This window comes from Protopterus annectens, chromosome 2.part2, assembly GCF_019279795.1.
Source record: "Protopterus annectens isolate FY-2018-M chromosome 2.part2, PAN1.0, whole genome shotgun sequence".
In the NCBI taxonomy this organism is placed as follows: Eukaryota; Metazoa; Chordata; order Ceratodontiformes; family Protopteridae; genus Protopterus; species Protopterus annectens.
Genome location: NC_056730.1, coordinates 37,503,503 through 37,522,053, shown reverse-complemented (window position 1 = coordinate 37,522,053; position 18,551 = coordinate 37,503,503). Strand labels below are relative to the sequence as shown.

The 18,551-nt window shown below is 40.1% G+C and overlaps 1 protein-coding gene across 4 annotated transcripts in view; it reads left to right on the top strand.

Annotated features, from left to right (window-relative positions):
• The window catches only part of THBS4 (thrombospondin 4), a 972,706-nt gene that overhangs the window by 189,579 nt on the left and 764,576 nt on the right, over positions 1-18,551 (top strand). The gene's annotated exons all lie outside the window — the stretch shown is intronic.

Below are 18,551 nucleotides of genomic sequence, written 5' to 3'. Positions count from 1 at the left end.
GTCTTTCAGGCACCAGGATCCACCACTTAACACATATACTCAAGTCCCTCAACAACAGGTACAAATATGACTCTGTCATTGTACGTGGGTGTGAATGACCTGAGATGTACCTCCCTGGACTACACGAAAAGAGACATGGAGGAGTTCTTTGATTTTTTAGCCAAGCCGGGTATGACCATAGCCCTGAGCAGCATCCTACCATCACCCAGAATGATACCACAGTACAAGCAGAAAATGTTTGATTTCAACAATTGGCTAAGTTTCTGCTGTCATTCTAAGGGGATCCAGTATCTGTCTGCCTGGGATGACATGATTGACAGACCTTGATGCTTTGCCAGAAATGGCCTGCATCTGTCACCACTGGGCTTCTGGATACTGGCCAAGGCTCTTGCCACCTCTATAGTGCCTTTTTAGGCGGTGTTCCAAAGACCAAATTACCACCGTAACAACTACAAACAAATGCAATATGAGGGTCATGATGCTCAATGCTAGAAGTCTAAATCTCAAAATGCACTCACTCAAAGCACTCCTTAAACTGGAGAAAATCAGTATTTGTGCTGTAACATACACCTAGTTCAAGGCAGCAGAAAGCACACCGGCACTACCAGACCATAACTCATTCCACACCTTTCGGCCCCAGAACTTGGACCAAAGCTCCAAAGACATTGGTGTTTCCATATTCACAAAGGATGCGCACACCTGTAGACTGGTAGCCCAACATAACGCATCTGAGGTACTTCAGGTGCAGCTAACACTGGGTAAGACAGCGATTCAGGTTGTAGCCTGTTATAGGTCCCCAATCATGTCCCAAGACTCACACTCCACGTTCCTAATCACCCTGGAGAATATTATGGTCCAACCTAACACTCATACTGGGTGACTTCATATACCCCTCCATTAACTGGGAAAACTACTCATGTACCAATACACTTGCCCAACATTTCCTGGAATTAATTAATTCCAATGCCCTGGACCAGCTTGTTCTTACCCCCACTAGAGGTAGCAGCATCCTTGACCTGGTCATTACTAACATGGGCAACCATTTCTCTACACCAATAGTCCACTCCTCCCTGGTTAGTTCTGACCACAAACTAATCACCTTGGAAATCCACATTCCTCCCCCCAAAGGTAACCACCATGAAAAACTTCTCCAAAGCTAACTTGGGGATCCTAAAAACAGAGGTGGCTAACTTCATGGCACTCATGCAAATGCAGAATAGTTGCATGACCACAGAATCATACACCAATGCACTGTATGAACACGTACACAAATGCATGGATCTCACCATACCCAATAGAACCAAGACACTCTCCTCCAAAAAAAGGAAGCCAATCTGGTGGTCCTCTGCCATAAACAAACTCTACAACTGAAGGAGGAAACTTATGTGGAATAAGGTAAAGTCCCAAGACTGGAAAAACTCCCTTATCAGCTTCAAGAAAAAGCTGAGATCCCTCATCATTCCTCTAAAGCTAGCTATGAAAACAGAATTGCAGCAGATACTAAAGACATCCACAAGGCCTTCTATAGTTAAGTAAAGAATCTCCACGACAATACCCACATTTGCTCTGAGCTACTGCACAATGTTACCTCCTATACCAAGCCAACAGATATTGCCAATATACTGGTTGACTAGCTCAGTGCCAGCTTTACCCCCCCCCCAAAGGACCAATCACAATACTATTAGATTTCCAGGCACCCAGTGCACAGTTTAAAACAGCACTGTCCAAGGCCAAGAATACAGCTTCTATGGGACCTGACAATATCCCTGGCTGTGTTCTACGTGAACTACAGAGTGAACTGGCACCTCAGCTGTGTGCCCTGTTCAGTCACAGCCTCACATCAGGTTTTGTCCCTACCAAATGGCTCACTGCTACAGTCATCCCTCTCCACAAAGGAGGAGCAACTACAGAACTTGAAACTATCGCCCCATTAGCTTGACGAGTCTGATATGCAAAGCTATGGAATGCATCCTCATGGACTTAATAAAGAAGGATATAGGGAATCTCCAAACTCTGGATCCTACACAGTTTGGTTTTGTGAAGGGTAGATCATGCCTGCTCAACTTGGTCGACTTCTTTGAGTCAGTCACCAGAGCTGTGGATGAAGTCAAGGTGGTTCATACAGCTACCTTGATCTGGCCAAGGCCTTTGATACCATTCCTTACTCAGGAATCATAGAAAAACTCACTAAGCTAGGAATCAACCCCTATATCACTAGTTGGGTTGCAAACTGGCTCACAGATAGAACCCATAGTGTGAAAGTAGCTGACTCCAAGTCAGACTGTAGACCAGTCATGAGTGGAGTCCTACAGGGTTTGGTCCTGGGTCCTCTGCTGTTTGGTATCTACTTCTCTGAAGTCCAGGCCAATGTGAAGGGACTCTGGCTGACAAAGTTTGTAGATGATTGCAAGCTGGGAGCTGTTATTAACTCCCCAAGTGATGTTGACATCCTACAGAAAGGCCTCACTGCAGCCAACGACTGGTGTCAGAACCATGGCCTTAAGCTCAATGCCAAAAAATGTGTCGTCATCCCCCTTGGGAAAAACCCAGTTGCAATGAATTACCACATTGATGGTAGTCCACTGAACACAGGTGTTATAAGATATCTGGGAACACAGGTTAACAGCAACCTCTCTTTTGACCGCCATCACTGTGGTCAGAAAGTCCTTCTATGTGCCTCATCTCATTACTAAGGGTTTTGCATCCAGGAAGGAAAAAGGTCATTGTCTCCCTCTACTCTTCCCTCATTAGGTCAATCATTGAGTACAATGCCCCATTTGGCATGTACCTCACTAGACACCTGCAACTACTGGAGAGCCCGCAAAAGTACCTCACAAAGAGGATCCTAGGCCTTAAAAACTTGTCCTATATGAACAGACTCAAAAAACTCCAACTATTCTCTGTCTCATATCACCTACTTAGAGGCGATCTCTGCTTGACTTACAAAGTCATGTCTGACCCAGCTCTGTTAGAAATGCTACATGTAAAGAAATCTCAATCCCTCCACATCACCCGCTCCAGAGACCTCAACCTCATTACCACAATCAACAGAACATGCTGGAGGGACAGGTTCATAACCCAGAGACTGTCCATGCTATGGAATAGACTTCCCATACATGTCAAGCGGAACACCTCACTCACCCTCTTCAAGAGAAATCTTGATGAGTGGATGGAAAATAGAAAATTCACTCTGGGGATCACTCCAGTGGCTCTACTCGACAGAGGTACTGGGAACTAAGGTCAGGTGGCATGATCCCAGGGTAATCCTATTAGCTAGGCTTGTGAAGGCTCCAGGGCCATTAGCCTAGTACACAGCTATGAACACCCTATCAATGGCAGTACAATACATTGATGTAAAGTGAAGAGCTTTGTGCACAGATTCTACAACAGTAATTTATTGATACTGCTACATTATGCTCAACATGAAACTCTTAAGGTGAACTGGATGTGGCATAATGGGGGGATGACTTGGCATGTGTGTAGCTTGTGGGACTTCTGTGGTTTGGGGGCATTTTTATTGTTGGTTAGGTACATTTAGGATACTTAATGACAGGCTCTCTGTCTTGATCTGGCTTTGTTTACTTCCTTTATACTTGTAAAATGATTGCCATGCTCTGTACAATTATTTATTTCTCTGTGCATAGAACCTGTTATATACTGTAGGCATGCAGTGTACTTTATTTGGTTTGGTCAGTTACCTTCTGGCATCCTTCTGTAGGATCTGCTATCTATATGGATATGAAAGTTAGTTACATTTTTTTCTTATGTTTCTTCTTTTTATCATATATCTTTCCTGTCTTTACCACATTTTATGTATATCGTATAAATTATATTCTACACACTCATTATAATTATTATCTCATTTATGTTTTGTTTCCTGTGTCTACTTTCTACTAATTACTTCAAAAAATGTTTCCCTTGGGCTTTCCAAGATGGTTGCATACTGATTAACAGCTTAACTTCAGCTCTCTCACTGGGAAAAAAGAAACTGAAACACAAGGGCCTGGAGATCTAACACTTTTAGTACATTCACTTACTGGCTAGTACACTAGTACACAGCCTGCATGTTAGCAAAGAATAAACTAAGACAGTCTGAAATAAAATCAACTAGAAAAGGTGAAGAAAAAACACTGACTGGGAAGAATCCTGCAGCTGTTCAGCAAACATCAGTTCAAGCTCCAGCTGTGGTGCAAGACTTGGCTTCCAGTAATCTAGAGGAAAAAATGAGTCAAATGCACTCAGAGGTTATTAAAATAAATAAAACAATGAAGGAATATATCAATTCAAATAAAAGGGTAGAAAAATGGAAGAAGCTTTAAACAGATACTCAGATGAGCTGATAAAACAGCAAAAATCAGAGATTGAAATAAAGAAAAGGCTGGCTGAGTATGAAACTGCTCAAGAAGAAATGTTTTGAAAATGGTAGAATTACAGGACAGAGCACATAGGGAAAACCTGAGATTTTCTGCCATCCAAAAGAAACTAGAAGGAGCAACTATATTAATTTTAAGCAGCTATTTTTGATAACTGTAGAGCACAAAAACATTTGGTATAATGTCTTAGGCAACAGAAAGAAGAAAAGGTTTTTGCCAAACTTAGGGAGCCTATAACAAGAAAAATAACTAGAGATCCTGTAGAAGTACTGGAGATATTTTTGAAATGTTATGAAAATTTGCATACAGCAGAGAAGTGGGGAAATAAAAAAGCACAAATGGAAATATTTATGGAGGACTTATATATGCCAAGGTTAGCAGTAGAAGAGGCTCAACAGTTAATTAAGATAGAAGCAGATGAGATAAAAATGGTGATACATAACAAATCTGCAGGAAAGTCTCCAGGAATAGATGTTATTCTGGTGGAAGTTCAGAAAGTAGGGAAAAGTGATAAAAATCTGGAAGTTTTTGTTTAAACAGTATTTTAAATGGAGGGAAGGCACCAATATCCCAGAAAAAAAGTTGTGATGGCTGTAATATACAAAGACAGTAAAGACCCATCAGATTCAGATTCATACAGGCCATTTCAATTTTAAACCATGATTAGGTTCATAGCTTAGTACCAGGCTAACTGCCCATGTGGGCCATGTTAAGCCTAGCCAATTATCCCATTTTTGAATCAAACCCTGCACATTGTGTCTATAAAGTTAACAATACCTTAACCATTTTGCCAACCCCAAATATTTGTTCTCCATGGGACTGGACTGCTGATAGTAGGATAAAGACTCATGTTTTCTGACTACACACACACTCATCCAGACCACCCAATCATGTGCAGTGGTGTTAGAACTCCCACCTAACCAGTTACACCAACTAGACAAATCAGTACTTAATGCAAGCGCCAAGGCACAAGTCTTAAATATTAAGTTATCAGTTTGTAGACAATTATAAGCTTTGCCAATAACCAGAAGTTAGAATCAAACCCTGTACTTTGTTACTTTGCATCTGTAAAACTAAGACTTTAACCATTACTCCAACCTTCCCTACCTGAAACCGCTCTGGAACTTATGCAGCATTTGCCACACGACCTCCATCATTTAGTTCTTAGGGCCATCCCCATGGTTCTTTATTTATTTATGAACAGTTTATTATAGCATAAAACAGTCAACAACTTCATCAATACAACAAGAAATACCAAACATTATGAAACAGGTCAACAGCAGCAGTAAATACCAATATTTCAAACTAAACACAGCAACTGTAAGGAATCAATGAAACAAGTCTAAAGGTTTTCAAAGGAAGCCTTTAGATTTTTATTTATTTATTTATTTGCAGTTGGTTTACCAGGATAGTCCATTGGGCCAAGAAGAACCCATTTTCAATGGAGTCCTGGGGAGAAAAGCTCCAAACAATCAAAGTTACAATAGGTTAGACATGATAATTATACAAGAGTAAAAGATTCAAACAAACAATTACAAAGTAGTAGAGGAAACATTACAGCTAATACAAACTAGAGATGAAACTTTTACAAATAATACAAACTAGTGATGTAGCTTACAGGTGGTACAAACAAAGAAGGAATGTTGCAAAGTAATTAATGAGAAGCACAGTTACATATCAGGAATCCTACACATAAGGGGTACAGCGTGGTGTATTCTAGTGGATACAATAACACTAAGAGTGTATGAGATAGGAGGAATTCTAAGGGAATATTGCAGGTGTAAATAGGGGAAGGAAAGGAAGATGGAAATTACCAGTGTTAGTTATGTGGGGTGAAAGCAAGAGCATTCCCACTGGGATACTAGATGTGAATGAAGAGATTTTTTGAAAGTAAAATGGTTGGAGGTGATACGAATTGATGGAGGTAGAGAGTTCCACAGGCGTGCTAAACCATGTGATAGAAGATTTTTGCCTGGGGGACGAGTTGGTTTGTAGACTTCTAATAGATTTTGGTTGTTAGACCTTAATACTCTATTGGGTTGATGCATTTTAAAGGTAGACGACAGGGAGGGACAGAGAGAGGGGTTGAAAATTAGCTTCTGTGCAAGAGTTAGTTGAGTATAGGTGAGATGCTTGGGTAGTTCTAGCCAATGTAGTTGTTGGAGAGAGGAACAGTGGTGGGTGGAGGACTTGTGGCTGGTAGCGAACTTTGCAATTTTGTTGTAGCAGGAGGAGAGTTGTGTTTTCAGAGAGGACTGTATGTTAGTTAGAAGTGGTGCTCCATAGAGAAGTGAGGGGATAAGAAAGGAAGTAGAAAGAGTGATTTTAGTAGCAGGTGTAAGGTAGTGCTTTTGCCAATAGAGCATACCAAGTTTTTGATGTTTTTTTTTTATTAAACTGTCCAGTACAGTGAGTGTGTGCCTGAAACATTTAATCCACAATTAGAGTCCCACAGTTAAAGTATTCTGTATTCTCCACTTAGTGGCAATACAACTCTGAGTCATAACAGAGAGTTACAGTATCTCCTGTTTAAAATGTAAAGTGGTGTGCACCAATATGTGCGACTCACTGTAAAAAAGTAAGCTAGGTGATCAAATATACAGGATATGGAACAAATTTTATTGCTTTACAGTGACAACAGCCCATCATCCTTCAGATGGTGGATATTACCAAAATGTACAGACATCAGTAGCATTCACATTTCTGCAGTCTGTGTATAACTGCAGAGGTTCCCACAGTAGAGGAAAACAACGTCTGTCTCACAGATATAAGCTGCTGAACGAACCTTAACAAGCAAAGCTGTGAACTGACATTTGCTGCGACAGCAAGCATTCTCCATGTTTTGAAATCTGATGCCCACCAGTTCTTCAGAGGTTTTATATTTTATTAATAAGGGTGAGATACAAAGAAACCACCTTAATTTTTGATAAAGCCTGGTTTAATTCCTGTAATGAGCTGTACAGTCTAGGGTAGCTATAAAAAGCAAAGCATCACATTAGGGTTAAAATGTGATGATATAACTGAATATCAAAGCTGCAGATATTTCCCATGATCTTTACACTGCAAGCCCCATCTGTTTTTCAGATACTGAATAAAAGACCATTTTCCTCTCAACCTCCTGAGATTTAAAAAAATAAAGTAAAATACCAGGTGCCACCTAGCTCTTCACAGTAAGAACAGCCATCGGTCCTTTATTCAGAACAGCCCCCACAAAGGAGTTGTGACCATCAGATTTCCCATCCCCGAACTGTTCTCTGAATATTCAAAAGCTTTAGATGTTTACACTGTGGTATGCAAAGCTCTGACGTGATAAGGGAAAGATTTTGCATACCCTCCTATTGCCTAGGGTAGAGTAGGAACTCAAAATTCTGGCTTCTATTAAGGCTGAAGTGGACATGACAGGTGAATGCATGCAAACAGATTACAGTGAAGGCTTACAAATACTATACTCCTATAAGGGAGTACTATAACCAACCTTAATTGATTGGCAACATGTCCTGACACCTCATGTCTCTTGCCCTCCCAAATATACTGACTAGTTAATTTAGAATTTTTGACACATATTTATTCCTGAGAGGAGTTGGTATGTTTTTAAAAACTCAGAATGGTAAAGGTGCCAAGAGCAAGCTGATGGCAGCAATTCACCTAATTAAGATCGGGTGGAGTTTCTTCCATGAGTTAATTTGCGCAAATATGTTAGCCCAGATGTGTTAAGGATTAGCAATGATCACATAAGATCACATAAGAAAGTATTTATGTCTCTTATGGCTAAAAGAATGGTAAAGGTGATGCCAAAATTGATAGATATGGATCAGTGTGGTTTACTGGCTCCATCAAGTACAAAATGTTGTTGTTTGTCTTTCAGCTTTTCCCGGTAAGCGGTCGCCACAGCGGAACTCCGGTCCGCTAATGATTGGCAGTAGATTTTTATGAAACGTTGAGGTGCTAGCTTGACGCCCAGCCTTCAACGAAGGCATGCCCATTTACGCACGCATGTCTTTCGAACGCTACCCAACTGCTGGGAGGACATGCAGACTCCACACAGAAGGCACTCCCAAGCCACACCGAGAATCGAACGGGAGAACCTCTTGCTGTGAGGTAACAATGCTACTGCCGTACCACCGCGGCACAAAATATCATTTCCAGGTCCCTTATTTTCTTTGCCAATGGTTCTAAACATAATGCAAATAACAAAGGGGAAAGAGAACACCCTTGCTTGATTCTTCTATTCAGACACAACTTATCAGAGAGGAACCCTCCCACTTAGATTTTTGCCTCAGATCCCACATATACCCTTCTAATTAACCTTATTAGTGTATGAGGGAATGCAATGGTTGGGAGGGTGGCGTAATGGTTAAGGTGGTTGCCTTACAAACACAAGGTGCAGGGTTTGAGTCTCACAAGAGATAACTGGCTAGGCTTAAAATGGCTCACAAGGGCAGTTATCTTAGTACTAATCTATGAACCTATGAACCAAATGCTTCCACTGCCCTACTCATAAAATCCAGACTTACTCTATCAAATCCTTTCTCTGCATCAAGACCCTCCAACAGCAGTATTTTCTTACATTCTGCTTCTATCTGGATCATCATTATGGATTTTTTTTTTTTTTTTTTTGCTGGTTTACAGGATCTGAATTGTCTTGACATATTAAGGCCTTGTTAAGTTTAACTCTGGTTTTTGCCAAAAATGCAATTACTAGAAAACAGAAATCAAAGTTTAAGCCAACTATACTTAACTATACTTGAGGTATTGAATATTGTAACAGACATAAAATTATTATTTATTTATTTAAATTTTGTTAGCCAGGATAGTCCGACTGGACAACAAGTGTCTGTTTTCAGTGGAGTCCTGGGGAGAAAAACTCCATAAGTTTACAGAGAGAAGAAACATTTACAAAAGAGACATTACAGAGTAGCAGCATACAGATTGTAGACTTTATAGGTTCATAGGTTCATACTAGGCTATCTGCCCTAGGGCATTTATAAGCCTAGCCAGAGTGTGTGTGGCTTTCACCACCCCTTAGGATGAGAATACTATACCCATTAGTTTGCTGTGCCTCTGTCCAGCCGTGACACAGAGATGATTCCCGGGGTAAACCTACGATCTCCCATCCACTCGTCAAGATTTCTCTTGAACAGAGTCAGTGAGGGGCTCTGCCTCACATGGACTGGGATTCTGTTCCATAGTGTAGGGAGTCTCTGGGTGATGAATCTGTCCCTCCAGCACGTCCTATTTATATCCGTGTTGAGGTTTAAGTCTCTTGCTCTCGTGGCTCTGGTGGATTTGGATTTTTTGAGGTGGAGCATGTCCATTAATTCCGGGTTGGACATGGCCTTGTATGTCAGGCACAAATCACCTCTGAGCAGACGGTATGCGACTGAATAGAGCTGGAGTTTCTTCAGTCGGGCAGCGTATGACATATGTTTGAGCCCCTTTATCCTTTTGGTGAGGAACTTTTGGGGTCTTTCCAACTGCTGCAGGTGTCGGGTAAGGTACATTCTGAATGGGGCGTTGTACTCAATCATTGGTCTGATAAGTGAAGAGTACAGGGGTACAATGACCTCTCCTGATCTGGATGTGAATCCCTTCATGATCAGGTGGGCAATGTAGAAGGTCTTCCTAACCACTTTGGCAATGTGAGTGTCAAAAGAGAGGTTACTGTCAACTTGGGTCCCCAGGTCCCTGATAACTTCTTCCATGTTTAATGGATTACCATATATGTGGTAATTAAGGGTTACCTTGTTTTTCCCAAAGGGTATGACTATACATTTTTTGGCATTTAGCTTAAGGCCATGGCTCTGGCACCAGTTATCCATTTCTATAAGACCTCTCTGGAGGATGTCTGTGTCTGATGGAGTGTCAATTATGGTGCCCAGTTTGCAGTCATCTGCAAATTTTGTCAGCCACAATCCCCCTATGTTTGCCTGCACTTCAGAAAAATAAATGCCGAACAAGAGGGGGCCCAGGACTGAGCCCTGTGGGACACCGCTCGTGACCCGCTTAGAGTCTGACATGGCACCAGCAACTCTAACCCTGTGGGTTCTGTCCTTGAGCCAGTTTGCAACCCATCTTGTGACATATGGGTTTACATCTAAGCTGGTGAGCTTTTCTATGATGCCCAAGTGGGGTATTGTGTCGAACGCTTTTGCTAGGTCAAGGTAGGCTGTGTGAACTGCCTTACCCTCATCAATGGCCTTAGTGACTGTTTCGAAAAAGTCGACCAAGTTCAAGAGGCAGGATCTGCCCTTGACAAAGCCAAATTGGGTAGGATCCAGTGTCTGTAGGTCCCCAATGTCTTTATTTATGAGTTTCATTATGATCCTCTCCATAGCCTTGCAGACAAGGCTTGTCAAGCTTATGGGGTGGTAATTTCCAGGGTCCGTAGAAGCACCGCCTTTGTGGAGTGGAACCACAGTTCCCGTACACCATTCTTTGGGTACGTATCCTGTAGTAAGGCTAAGATTAAACAGCAGCCTTATGTGTGGGTTTAGTTCCTCATTGAGTTCGTGTAGCACACAGCCGGGGACACCGTCCGGTCCCATTGATGCTGTGTTTTTTGCTTTAGAGAGAGCGGCTCTCACCTGGGCATCTGAGATGTTTGGGAGGCTAGACTCTGGTGGGATAGATATTTCTCCTTTTGGGGGGAGGGAGGAGAGAAATTTGCACTGAACCTGTCTGCCAGTATGTTGGCAATGTCTGTGGGTTCAGTGATTTTTGTATCATTTTGGACTAATTCTGAGCATATCTGGGAGTTTCCACCCAGGTTTCTAACATAGCTAAAGAAGGCCTTATGATTGTCTTTTGTGTCTTTAGCGATTTTTCTCTCAAAGTTGGCCTTGGATGATTTTATGAGTGATCGTAGTTTTTGCTAGTATTGATCAGAGATGCCTTCCCTTTTAGGGATTTTGCTCTGTCATGTAGTAGCTTTCTCCTCTTGTTGTAGAGTTTGTTTATGGCTGGGGTCCACCAGACCGGGCGCCTGCCTTTGGTGGAAAGGGTCTTGATTTTATTAGGGATTGCTTGATCCATACATTCCTGGAGGTGCTCGTAGAAGGCATTTGTAAGGGTTTCAGCAGCGTGGGTTGTGGTTTCCACTGGCTCGGGGGCCTTGAAGGATACCACTCCAGTCTTAAGAAGTGTGAAGTTTGCTTTTGAGAAGTTTTTCACTGTGGTCTTTTTTGCTGGGGTTGGGGGCGGGATGTGGATCTCCAGTGAGATTAATTTATGGTCTGATCTCAACAATGAGGGATATACTTCCGGTGTGGAGCATTTTGTCCCCATGTTTGTGATGATCAGGTCTAGTATATTTTCTCCTCTTGTGGGAATGGTGACTAGTTGTTCCATAGCATTTGAGTTTATGAACTCCAGGAACCTTTGGGCTAGGGTGTTGGGGCTTGAGTAATGTTCCCAGTCTATGTTTGGGTAGTTGAAGTCACCCAATATGATGGTGTTTGGAGAGACATTCGTACTCTCCAGTGTCTTCAGGAAGGCTGTGTGGGTTTCCTGAGTTTGAGAGGGTGGTCTGTAGCATGCTACAAACTGTAGGGCAGTTTTACCTATGGTTAATTGCACCTGGATGGTCTCCGATGCTTCGTGCATTGCCACTAACCTGGAGGTGTGGGTATCCTTTATGAATATGGATACTCCCCCTCCTTTTGTGGTTCGGTCCGGATTTTGGGGTCGGAACGCATGATATGAGGTATAACCTGATAGTGCTGGGGTGCTCTCAGGAGCCTTGAACCAGGTTTCAGTCACAGCACAGACATCGATGTTCTTCATACTGAGGAGGGCTTTGAGGGCGTGCATCTTGAGGTTTAGACTTCTGGCATTGAGCAGTATTACCCTTAGTTTTTTTCCATTTTTATTTTCTAGGGTGGTAGGTTTATCATTTGAGCCTTGCCTAAAAAAGCACTATGGGGGTGGCAAGAGCCTTTGCCAATATCTGGAAGCCCAGGGGTGACAGGTGCAAGCCATCCCTTGTGAAGCAGCGTCATCCCAGGCAGACAGACATTGGATCCCCTTAGAATGACACCAGTAATTAAGCCAATTATTAAAGCTGATCATTTTGTCTCTGTATTGTGGCATCATTCTTGGTGAGGGTAGGATACTGCTCAGGGTCAGGGTCATACCGGCCTGGGCTACATAATCTGAGAGCTCCTCTATGTCTCTTTTCATGTAGTCCAGGGAGGTAGTTCTCAGGTTGTTCACACCGGCATGGACAATGACTGAGTCATACTTGTATTTGCTGTGGAGTGACCTGAGTGCTTGTGTTATGTGGTGGATTCTAGCGCCCGACAGGCAGCTTACTGTGATCTTTTCCTTGTTCAGTCTGGTGAGTGGGACATCAGTGTGTCTGACTATGGAGTCACCTATAACAAGTGTGTCTGGCATTGTGTTTGGCCTTAAGGGCTGTGACTGTTTAGCACACTGACTTTGAGAACTATGTGTTGCATGTCTTATGTCTTGAGGTGGCAGTTGCTTGGGTGTCTGCTTTGGAGGCCTCTGTAGTTTTGGTAGATTTTTGATCAGTGCCTCCGAGTATGTCTTTGTATGTTTATGTGTTTGTTTTGCAGTTGTGATAGTTCTATGTGAAACTGGGTTTGTGGTGTGCGTGGTTTCCTTCTCCTCCTGTCTGGTCTTGCCAGTCCTGAGTTGAGAGAGCTCAGCCTCCAGTTTGGCTATATAGTTGCATCTCTCACATGTATTTGTGTTTTAGTATGTGACACGATCTCAGCTAGCCTCCAAAGGTCTTCACCACTAAACCAAGTAGATATCGTAGAAGAACACCAGTATGAAGACCACCACGATAATGCAGCAAAAACAACTTCTTTATTTAGATACAAGCAAAGAAAGAGATGAGCGCTTTCACGTACGGACTGTACGCTTCTTCAGATCTATTTAGTTGCAACAGAACGACTTCCTTATATAGCACAAATAAATGATAGATGATGTCAATTATCCCCTTAATATATCAATTTACAAAATTGATTGCAGAAAGCTGTTGTGGCTGTTAAAGTGTCAGTGCAATACTAAAGAAATATAAGTAACTGTTTCAACATATAAATAGACTAAAAGTGAGCATAAGAATTCTTCTCACATTACATAAAAAACTTTAACACTTAAATGGTTTTTATATAAATAAGTAAATAAACAAAAAATATTCCATATATGGCTATATTCACTAAATAGAGAAACTAATATATAAAAATATATATCAGTGTGCAAAAACGCATTTTAAAACCTATGCCTAAAACAATTAATTACATATTATAGTGAAAATAGAAATTAAAAGAAAAAGTATATATATATATATATATATATATATATATATATATATATATATGAAAAATATATATATATAAAAAACTTAATATACATGTACATATCTGCATATTTAGTGAGTAATTGTGTGATATGACATAAAATAACATTAAAATTAAAAAATAATAATACATTTTTTTTTATATATATATATATATGTATGTATCTAACATCTTTCATAGAAGCAAAAACAAAGACAAAAACTAAAACAAAAAACACAAAATATACACTACTCATGTAAAGCATTCATGTAAGCACTCATGAAAGAGAGGGGCCAAAATGTAGCTCTCTATCTATTCAGAATAAATATATTTGTCAGGGTTGGCTTAGCACTTCTATCTATTTTGACAGATTATATGATGGAATTGTACATATTAACTTGAAGGAGGCTCAATATAAATATTTGTTTAATGCAAAAAATGAAGTCATAAAATATAGAATATAAATATTTTAAAAAACTCTAAAAAATGTATCTATATAATATGTAAGGGAAATATATATATGTATTATAATATTTATATATAACTAAAGTCTAAAAATCTAAATAATCAATATTAGAATAAACGTATATATAAATAAAGCATATGAAAATGCATTTATTTAATATTTATAATGTTAACAATAATATATACAAATGTATTTATTAAATATATGCACTTAATAAAAAGTGTTTAAAGAATATTTAAAAATAGAGATGGGAATCATAGTTAGTATATTAAAAAATAGTAGTTAAGCTTCAAAAAGTAATGCAGACATAGATGTGTAGATGGTAATAAGTCATGTCTTATTCATAAGGATACTCAGTATGGTCTGATATATATTATCCAGAATATTCAGGTGTTTAATTATTTTAAGCTTCTCTTTTTAAGTACTGATCTAATGCTGATGTAATGATTCAGACCTGGACTATAATGTGCTTTAAACCGGAGAATCCATTGTAATTCTATACTTTCTAGTTCATTAAATGTGTCACCTTTCCTATTATTTGAATGCACAAGTTGTAATGTTCTAAATTTAAAACTATGACCAGAGTTATTTGTTATATGTTTAGCAAGGGCATTTTTCTGGTCATTTTTCCTAATGTCGTATATATGATTATATATACGTTCTTTCAAGGGTCTTGTTGTCATTCCTATATAGAATGCATCACAATCCTGGCAGTTTGCTAGGTATATCAAGTTGGAGCTAGTGCAAGTCGACCTAAAATTAGGTTTAAAGTTAATGTCTAGCCTAGGATGTGTATAGTTTATATCACTAGAAATGTAACTGCACATATTGCTTGTATTACATGGATAGGTCCCTAGCTTGTTCACACCGGCATGGACAATGACTGAGTCATACTTGTATTTGCTGTGGAGTGACCTGAGTGCTTGTGTTATGTGGTGGATTCTAGCGCCCGACAGGCAGCTTACTGTGATCTTTTCCTTGTTCAGTCTGGTGAGTGGGACATCAGTGTGTCTGACTATGGAGTCACCTATAACAAGTGTGTCTGGCATTGTGTTTGGCCTTAAGGGCTGTGACTGTTTAGCACACTGACTTTGAGAACTATGTGTTGCATGTCTTATGTCTTGAGGTGGCAGTTGCTTGGGTGTCTGCTTTGGGGGCCTCTGTAGTTTTGGTAGATTTTGATCAGTGCCTCCGAGTATGTCTTTGTATGTTTATGTGTTTGTTTTGCAGTTGTGATAGTTCTATGTGAAACTGGGTTTGTGGTGTGCGTGGTTTCCTTCTCCTCCTGTCTGGTCTTGCCAGTCCTGAGTTGAGAGAGCTCAGCCTCCAGTTTGGCTATATAGTTGCATCTCTCACATGTATTTGTGTTTTGTGGGAGAAGGAGTGGGTTGTCTGTGTACATGAGGCAATTGTAACATTGCCTCAAGATGCCCAGATTCACCAGCTGAACAGGAGAGGACGCTAGCAACTGACCCTTTAACATGCTAGAAAAAGTGAAAAAGTTTGCTGTGTAACTGAGTCAGAAGGGACCTATAGGGAAATGGGTACTCAAGGGGATTCTAGGCTAATGTAGTACTTTGTTTAGTATATAAGTACTTTACCTATATAAAAATGCTTTAGGAGCAAGTGCTGAGCTTTTGAGATAGAGAATAGACTGTTTAGATTGCAAGTAGAGAAGTTCTAAGGGAAAAATTGAAGAGCAGACTTTACGGAGCCAGAAATAGTTTAACCTTGTTTAACCGGCGCTGCCCGATGGTGCTCTATGGGCAACTCCGCGCTAAATCACATAGCGCTAAAGCGGGCTTTATAGCAGGGGGTTGAAAAGAGCTAGGAATTGACCCAAAATGGCCAATAGACTACAAGTTTCTGGCTGGAACCACTGCTTTAGGGACAAATAGGCTGCTCAGTGCTCCCCACTCCCACTGGTGAACAAAGAAGCTTCCCTTTATCCAAATAATGATACGGAATAGCACAAGAACCAAGCCAAAGCCCAGAGATCAGCAAACTCTCAAGACTGGACTATTCTAGTTCAGTAAGGCGGGAAAACAAGATTTTTTTTTTTGTTTTTTTCTTTTTTGCAGAAAACAGAGGAAAAACAGACAGTAAATGCTATAAATGCTTTTAAATGGCTAGGGCACTTGAGTGTGTTAGCCTACAGGTAAAATTAAGCAACAAATAACTTTTTAAAAGTGTGAAACAGTTAATCAACACAAAAACAGTTTAAATAGAATGCAGAGCTGTATAAACAGGAGAAAATGCAGTCTCTAAGCAGTAAATAATCAAAAAGCCAGAAAAAAATACTTAAATCAGGAAAAAGTCACTCTTTTGCTCTCTGCTGCTTGTAGAACTCTGCAGGACACCACGAGGAGCGGTGCTGAGTTGAATACAAGCGAAAAAGCGCGCTAAAGTGGGCTTTATAGCAGGGGGTTGAAAAGAGCTAGGAATTGACCCAAAATGGCCAATAGACTACAAGTTTCTGGCTGGTACCACTCCTCTAGGGACAAATAGGCTGCTCAGTGCTCCCCACTCCCACTGGTGAACAAAGAAGCTTCCTTTTATCCAAATAAGGATATGGAATAGCACAGGAACCAAGACAAAGCCCAGAGATCAGCAAACTCTAAAGACTGGACTATTCTAGTTCAGTAAGGCGGGAAAACAAGATTTTTTTTGCAGAAAACAGAGGAAAAACAGACAGTAAATGCTATAAATGCTTTTAAACGGCTAGCACACTTGAGTGTGTTAGCCTACAGGTAAAATTAAGCAACAAATAACTTTTTTAAAGGTGCAAAACAGTTAATCAACACAAAAACAGTTTAAATAGAATGCAGAGCTGTATAAACAGGCGAAAATGCAGTGACTAAGCAGTAAATAATCAAAAAGCCAGAAAAAAAATACTTAAATCAGGAAAAAGTCACTCTTTTGCTCTCTGCTGCTTGTAGAACTCTGCAGGACACCACGAGGAGCGGTGCTGAGTTGAATACAAGCGAAAAAGCACGCTAAAGCGGTCTTTATTACAGGGGGCTGAAAAGAGCTAGGAATTGACCCAAAATGGCCAATAGACTACAAGTTTCTGGCTGGAACCACTCCTCTAGGGACAAATAGGCTGCTCAGTGCTCCCCACTCCCACTGGTGAACAAAGACGCTTCCTTTTATCCAAATAAGGATATGGAATAGCACAGGAACCAAGACAAAGCCCAGAGATCAGCAAACTCTGAAGACTGGACTATTCTAGTTCAGTAAGGTGGGAAAAACAAGATTTTTGTTTTTTTTTTGTTTTTGTCTTTTTTGCAGAAGACAGAGGAAAAACAGACAATAAATGCTATAAATGCTTTTAAACGGCTAGCACACTTGAGTTTGTTAGCCTACAGGTAAAATTAAGCAACAAATAACTTTTTAAAAGTGCAAAACAGTTAATCAACACAAAAACAGTTTAAATAGAATGCAGAGCTGTATAAACAGGCGAAAATGCAGTCGCTAAGCAGTAAATAATCAAAAAGCCAGAAAAAAATACTTAAATCAGTTATAGCAAATACAGTTATAACAAATGCTCTGAAATATACTGTATATTTCCAAAATGTTTGAGAAGGACAGTCAGAACACAAGAAGGTTCAGGCGAAAGAGAAAAAAAAAAAAAGTTTTACAACCGTTAGTATACAATAAGAGGATATTCCCCCCTTTTGGTTGAAAATACAAGTGTACAAAATATATAATGAGAGTAGATAAGAACCTGGTAGAGCAGTGCAGAATATTTCACAACTGAATGATAGTATATAAGTGTTTAAGTGTTCCATATATACATTCAAGCAAATATACATGTAAGAGTATACATAGATATATATGCATACACATATATACATACATACACATAAATAACTGGAAGTGGCATCTTTGAATAAAGGGTAGGAGTAAATTACATAGAAAAATCAAAATTGTGGAAATGATACATGCAGAAACGTGTTTTGGAAGAGGACTGTGGTCTAAGAAAAGGCAGGACTTGAAGACTTTATGTAATGTTCCTTTGATTATATGGTATAGAACAATAAATATGATGCATAATGTTGTAAATTGTTAATATGGTTTGATTATTTTTATATAAATGTAAGTTTGCCTGTGTCATGTTCCGCATTAAACACAAGAAGCTCCGTGTTTAGTGATTTTTAATTGGCCCGTATGCCGGTATGTGGGCCAATCAAAAAAAAAAAAAACAAAGCGGGGGCCGCCCGGGATTTAAACCGGCAGTGCGGGACTCGGGATCAAGCTGCTGATCCCGGGACAGTCCCGCTCAAATAGGGACGTCTGGCAAACCTGGCTCATAAGTGATAATTCAATTAATGCTTTAAAAAGAAAACATTTCCCTTCTCCCTGCTGCTTGGTTGGTATGTTCATAGGTTAGTACTAAGCTAACTG